Source organism: Pteronotus mesoamericanus, unplaced genomic scaffold, assembly GCF_021234165.1.
Source record: "Pteronotus mesoamericanus isolate MK-2021 breed Mesoamerican mustached bat unplaced genomic scaffold, CSHL_Meso_final contig_42, whole genome shotgun sequence".
Classification (NCBI taxonomy): Eukaryota; Metazoa; Chordata; class Mammalia; order Chiroptera; family Mormoopidae; genus Pteronotus; species Pteronotus mesoamericanus.
In genome coordinates, this window is record NW_026555157.1 from 7542666 (window position 1) to 7549929 (window position 7264).

Here is a 7264-nt window from a genome sequence, read left to right on the forward strand (position 1 = left end):
TGATTATGTAGACATATATTGTTGGTAGAGTGATTCTTGCCACATTTTTTTCTATGTCAAAATTGTTTTAGCTGTTCTAGGACCTGGACCTTTCTATAAAACTTTAGAATATGTTTGTCTGTATAAAACACATGACTGTTATTTTGATAGGAATTGTTTTAAATCTATATAAATCAACAAAGGGAAGATTGAGATCTTAGAGATATTGAATCTTCTAATCCATGAACATGGTATGTCTCTCCATTTATTTAGATCTTTAATTTCTTTTGTCAGCATTTTATAATTTCCAGCATACAGTTATGTGCATATTTTCATAAGGTTATACCCGAGTACTTCAGTTTCTTTGGAATTATTGTAAAAGGTACCATGTTTTTAGTTCCAGTAGTATATAGAAATGCTGTTAATTTTTGTATATTGATCTTGCAGCTTCCAACCTTACTGAACTCACTTATTAGTTCTATGAGTTTTTCTGTTGACTTCTTGGGATTTCCAATACAAACAGTCATGTCGTCTGCAAATAGGGAAAGTTTACTTTCCAAACTGCGTGAGTTTCTTCTTTTTTCTTGCCTCTTTGCAATGGTTAGAACTATGGTGAATAAAAGTAATGAGAATGGGTATTCCTGACTTGTTCTTAATCTTCAGAAGAAAGCATTCATTGTTTTACCATGCAATATGTTGTTGGTTGCAGGGTTCTTTAGATGCTCTTTATTAAACTAAGGTAGTTTCCCCCATCCTAGCTTGCTAAGAGGTGTTTTTTTTTAAACTCTTCTTTTTCTGTAGCTATTAGTATGGTGCATTACATTTATTAATTTTTAAATGTTGAAACAGCCCATACATAATATGTATGGTGTTTATTTTATACATTGCTCAATATGATTTCCTAATATTTTTGAAGATTTTTGCGTCTAAATTCTTGAGATACATTGGTCTTCAGTTTTTGGTTTTGTCATGTCTTTGGCTGATTTTGATATTCAGGTAATACTAGCCTTATAAAATGAACTTAGAAGTGTTACCTCTTTTATTTTCTGGAAGATGTTGTGTGATTCTTTAAACATTTGGTAGGATTCTCTAGTGGCTTGGAGATTTCTTTTTTGGAAGCTTTAAAGTTAAGATTTCAATTTTTTAAAGAACAATAAACACCTTTATTATGTGAGCTAAGATCAGAGGAAAGAGGACTTATTTGTCTTTCTGGGCTTTGATTTTCCTCAGCTAGAACCCCAGCTCCTTGCCCTCTAGCACATGGCCATTTGCTTGATCTCATTGGCCTGGTCTTGGAGGGATGCATGCAAGAAGCTCACCCTGTTGGGACTGCTCCTCTGGAAAATGGATGATATTGGCATTCTTTTTCCTTTCATCATATTTCTTTCGAATCTTCTCTGATTATTTGGTTGTTAAAATCTCTTCCTCCTCAGGAGTCATCTTGGCCCCCTTCTTTCTGCTCAGAGGCAGTGCCTAGTGGCACTCATACCACTGCTGGTATGGTGTATTGTCAATGAGCACAATGCTGTTCTTTACTAGAGTCTTGGTGTAGGCCAGTTTGTGGTTGGATGCATTTTAGACAACATCGATGATCCTTGTTTTGCATGTACAACCCTCCAAGCCCCAGGAGAAGTTCCACATGTCCAGCTTAAAGGCACAGTACATCTTCTTGCCTCCCTGAAAGTGGACTGTATTTATGTGGCAGGAGCCAATCTTAGTGTTGGCAGTGGGGTGGGGTTTTCTCTTGTGCGCTGTCTTGCCGTGCTTGTGCCAGTTGTTCCGAGAGATGCCATGTCTCAGAGCTGGCTGGAAAGAGAGCTCAATTTCATGCTTGGTTATATGGCCATCTGATTATCTACTTCATCTTCGTATTGATTTGATAGCTTGTGGTATTTAAAGAATTGGTACATTTTACCTTAATCATTGAATATATGAACATAAAGTTGTTTGCAGTATTCCTCTGTATTTTTAAATGGCAGTGGTACATTTTATCTTAATTGTTGAATATATGAGTGTAAAATTGTCTGCAATATTTGTTTTTCATTTTTTAAAGGGCTTCAGGATCTGTTGTGATATCCTCTGTTTCATTCTTTATTTTGGATTTTTTGATTTTTGTATTCGTCTTTTTATCTTTGTCAGTCGAGGTTTACAAATTTTATTAAAATCTTTTTTTAACTGTCCTGACCGGTGTGGCTCAGTTGGTTGGACATCGTTCTGCAGAGCAAACGGTAGCCAGTTCCGTTCCCAGGCAGGGCACGTGCTTGAGTTTTGTGTTTGGTCCCTGGTCGGGAAGCCACATGAGAGGTGGCTGACTGATGTTTCTTTTTTACATCGATGTTTCTCTACTTCTCTTTCTCCCTCCCTTCCCCTCTCTCTGAAAATAAATAAAATCTTAAAACATTTTTTTGAGCTAGTAGCTTTTTTTTCCTCATTGATTTTCCCTATTGTTTTTCTGTTCTCAATTTTATTGATATCTGCTCTTCATCTTCTTTTTGCTCTTTGGGGGCTTATTCTGGTCTTCTTTTTCCAGTTCTTTGAGGAAACAACTTATGTTCTTACTTTGAGACCTTTGTCTTTTCTAATGTAAACATTTAGTACTATAAATTTTCCTCTTAGCAATACTTTAGTTGTATCCTATGTATTTTAATATGTTGTTATTCTCATTTACATTTAATACTTTATATTTTTAAGTTTCCTTTGAGACATACTCTTTGTCTTATGGATTATGTAGAAGTGTGCCATTTAATTTCTAATTTATCATTTTTTTCAAGAGAACTTGTAATTTCTTGTTGAAGTATTTTTTTCAATCACTATTTTGGGGGCATTTTTATGTTCTTTATATTCAGTTTCTACTTATTCCTCTCTCTTTCTAAAGAACTATAGTTTGTTGAAGTATTTTCATGATGACTGCTTTAAAACCATTGTCAGATTATTCCAACATCTAATTCGCCTTATTGTTTGTATTAGTTGATTAAAAAAATCATTCAAGCTGTTAATGAGAAATTTTTTATTTTTATTTTTACTGTATTCTGGACATGCTGGTTATCATGTTAGGAGACTCTAGACCCTATTTAAATCTTTATTTTAGCAAGCAATCACTTTGCTTAGGTTTAACCTGCAGGCCCTGGCCTGCTATTTTGGGTTGTGACAAACTTCTGGTGGAAATTTCATTTTAAGAGCTTTGGTGGTGCTATTTTTATCCATTTGTGTCTGGTGCTGCCCAGGCTTCCATGGGTCCCCAGTGGTGCTGCCTGAAGCTGCAAGGAATGTCCCCAGTGCAGACTGCCTGGTGCCTCTAGCTGGGAGAAAGGAGTTTATAGCCTTGAAGAAGACAAGCACTTCCTAGGCCAGGTTGTTGTTGTTGCCCCTGTTGGTGCCACTTAGAGGAAGGGATCCTCTAGCATCTGAGGACAAAGAAGCTTCCTGAGCTGGCCATTTGATGTGGTGGGATTCCTCTTCCTAGTGCTGTCTGGCCAGGGTAGTCCCAGGTCCAGTAGGGGAGAGGGCTTTCTTCGACCTTTTGTTGTTAGTGAGGTTTATGACCAATCTTCTCTGCCATTATTGCTGGGCTTACAGAGTGGTGGTGTTGGGACATCTTTTTGATGTGGGGAAAATGGGCCTATGTGGGTTGCCTTCTATTAACAGGTTGGATGTCAGAAAATGCCAGGCCCGCACTGTCTTCTCCTGTTGAGTTAGATGTCACGAGAAACCCTTCTGCTGTATTTCTCCACTCCCGCTTTCCATAGTCAATCTATCTTATTTCTATATCCCAGGGTTCTCTTTTAGTTGGCTCTTGCATTATTTACAGTGTGTATGTTTGTGCTCAGTGGGGACAAACAAAGAGAAATGAGTCTATGCCACCTTGTCTAGTATGCACTATATATTTCAGTTCTAGGAACTACCCTGTTATATAGGAATAACTGCCTCCGTGCTGCTGCCTGCCGTACAAGATATTATCCCTTTGTAATTGGTGTTATGGCTGTCAAATGTTTTGTAAATTCTAAAAGAGGATATTATTATTATGTTGACTTATAGTCCAGTAAAAGTTAACATCATACATTTATTTTAGGAAGAATATTTCATGTTGTTTCTATTCATTATCTTTTTTTTCTTGTTTACCTTAACAGTCTAATGAGTCATTTTTGAGCTTTTTTCCAAGTTAAAGTCAAACCTCATAGTTTCTAGAACCATTACATCCACTTAAGAAATTTGCTTATATTCCATCATTTCAGATATTTAAAAACTATATGACAACCCAAATCTGTAAATAGCTAAAGTATTGGTTCATCAGTGGGTGATATATTAATATAATGTCAAATGGCTCGGCAATGAAAAAGAGTGAACTACAGATAGAGAAAAATATGGCTGAATCTCAAAAACATTAAGCTGAGGGGAAGCTTTACATAAAGAGGACATATGGTATGTTTCCATTAATATGAAGTTCTATTAAAGGCAAAACTAATCTTGGTGAAAAAAGAATCAGAAAAAACTTTATGAATTCTATATCTTATGCTGTGACATATAATGTTAACCTGGGGGGACTTGCGTCATTTAGATACGCTCTTGTTTCATTATGTACATATCCCTCTTTATTTAACAATTCCAAACTGTTCTTTCTTTTGATTGTGTTTCACAGAGGTTTCAATGGTATCATTCATTTCATTAGTGAAAATGGAAGAAAAATAGGAGTTGAATAGGTCTCCTGTGATTTGTTAACATTGTACCATTTTCTCCAAAAATGGGTCTATTCATCCTTACACATTCATTTATTCTGAATATAAGTTTTGTTCTTTATGATGTTCTCTATCGTTTTTACTCCAAAGTTTTTTTTTTCTTTCTGGGTCACACAAGTTTTACTAGTTCTCCTAAATAGAAAAAATTGATTATTGTTTTTATTTAAGAAATACAGTTGTTTTTCTTAAATGTTAAAGTAACACTATTGCATATAGATAATCATTGTATTATGTGTTTTCCATCATATATAATAATAAAAATGATTTATTTTCCCATCAGGGTGGAGTCCCTTTGGATAGCTATATGTGTGTGTTTGTTGATGACTTTTGTTTTTATTCATTTATATGACTTTATCCTTTTATTCCTTTGTAATCAAAAATGTGTTTTTAATGCATCTGTCAAGTATAGGGGTAAAATTAGAATTGGTCTACTAGTCCTATGAGACATGAACCCAGACAGCCTCAAAGCAATATCTGGATTGAGATAGCTAGCTACTGCATCATAGTATACAGAATTTTTTCAACTGGGTGGGTTATACCATAGGGTTGGGAACCCTCCCCCTTTTTTTCCATGTATAGAACATTATTTCAGTTTCTGAGTACTGTACTCAATATTTTGTTACCTATTCACTTTTAGGAATACATGGTCACAAAAGAGATACTCATTACCTATGACTACCTTAGATTAAACTTATTTTGTTGATCACTTATTTTTAGATACACCCTATAGCCCAAGGGTGTTTCTCATCCTCATTTTTCATATGAACAAACATACCTTCCCTATTTTTAGTATTCTTCTCTATCTCCTTCCATTTATGTGGACAATAACTATCTTTGTAATTAGAATGCATCCTAACTTCACAACTATGTAGCTTAGCTTTGTGACCTTGTGAAAGTTAATTATGGTCTTTAACCTCAAAACACGTTGAAAAAATGCTGGTTTATTTTTCAGGTTGGCAACAGTTAAAACTGACCTAATTATAGTTGAGTTTTGTCTGACCTGAGGCCCACACCATGGGCATCATCCAATGGTGTTTTCCCTCCCTCTTTCACTCGCTCCCCACCTTCCTTATTTTTTAAAATTGATACATAATACACATACCATAAAATTCACCCTTTTGAAGTGTACAGTTAATGGTTTTTAGTATATTCATGAGGCTGTGCAACCATAACCATTGTAAAATTCCAGAATATTTTTATTACCCCAGAAAGAAATCCTATATTTATTAGCATTAACTCTCTATTTCCCCCTCCCATCAGCCCCCAACAACCACTAATCTACTCCTTGTCTCTATGGACTTGCCTATTATGGACATTTCACAAAATATATGGCCTTCTGTATCTGACTTCTTTCATTTAGCATAATGTTCTCAGGGTTCATCCATGTTATATATTATATACAGTATACAACATGCGTCATACATCATTCCTTTTTGTAGTTTTATAATACCTCATTCTATGGAATAGGTATTCTGTACTTTATTTAGTTATCTGTCAGTTGATGGATATTTGGGTGCTTTCTACTTTTTGGCTTTTTGCTGCTATGAGCATTGTACAAGTTTTTGTGTGAACATGTTTTAAGTCTCTCGATCATGTACCTGGCGGAGTTGCTGGATCATACGGTAGCTCTGTGTTTAACTGTGTGAGGAGCTGCCACACTGCTTTCTGAAGGAGCCACACTCTTTCACACTGCCAGCAGTGTATGAGGGTTCTGAATTTTTTCTATATTCTTGTCAAACTTGTAATTTTAAAAAATCATAGCCATCTCTATGAGTGAAGTAGTATCTCATTGTGATTTTGATTTGCATTTGCCTAATGACTATAAGCTCATTTTCCTTCTTTTCCAAATATATTGCATTATTAACTCTGTACAAGCTTGTGTTTTTTAAGAAACCTTTTGTTTCCTATACCTAGAATGCCCTTATCCAAACCTCTTTTGCCAACACTTCATCATTGAAGACCCATGGCTAAACCAATACTTTTTCCATGAAACAACTCCTGATTCTTTCATATAAAAGTTAACTTGCAATCACTTAAATATCCATAATACTTTATGCTTCTTTTTAATTAATTATTTTACCACTTATTATAATTTATTTATAGCTCTGCATAACAGATTTTAATATAAAGGGCAGTCTTCATTTTTTCTTTTTTCTAAAGTGTCAATATGTATCTTAAGTATTGCAGACAACAAGATACTAGTGAATTAATTATACTGTAACTCTCTCCCTTCCTTTTCTGTTCCATAGTAGTTTGGGCTCTTAATACTTTCTGTCTGTTCGCATTTGATAACATCCTAACCTATTTGCCCGACTCCATCTGTTTTCAATCTAAATCAATATACATATTATGTGATGATAATTTTACAACCCAAGGCAAATCATGTCTTTTTTTCCACCTGAAACACAATATTGTGTGATGAGTAAGATTCAGTCTGCTGAGTATGGCACCCAAAACCCCCTGTCTCTTCACCTTATCTTCACAGTGCCTGCCCTAAACTGTGCCTTCATCTTGATTGTTTGAACAGGCTCTGTGGTATCTTGGTACACATA

The 7264-nt window shown here is 35.2% G+C and overlaps 1 pseudogene; it reads right to left on the minus strand.

Annotated features, from left to right (window-relative positions):
• Positions 1-1176: 1176 nt before the first annotated feature.
• Positions 1177-6331, minus strand: LOC129073636 (40S ribosomal protein S8-like; annotated as a pseudogene).
• Between the last annotated feature and the right edge of the window lie 933 nt (positions 6332-7264).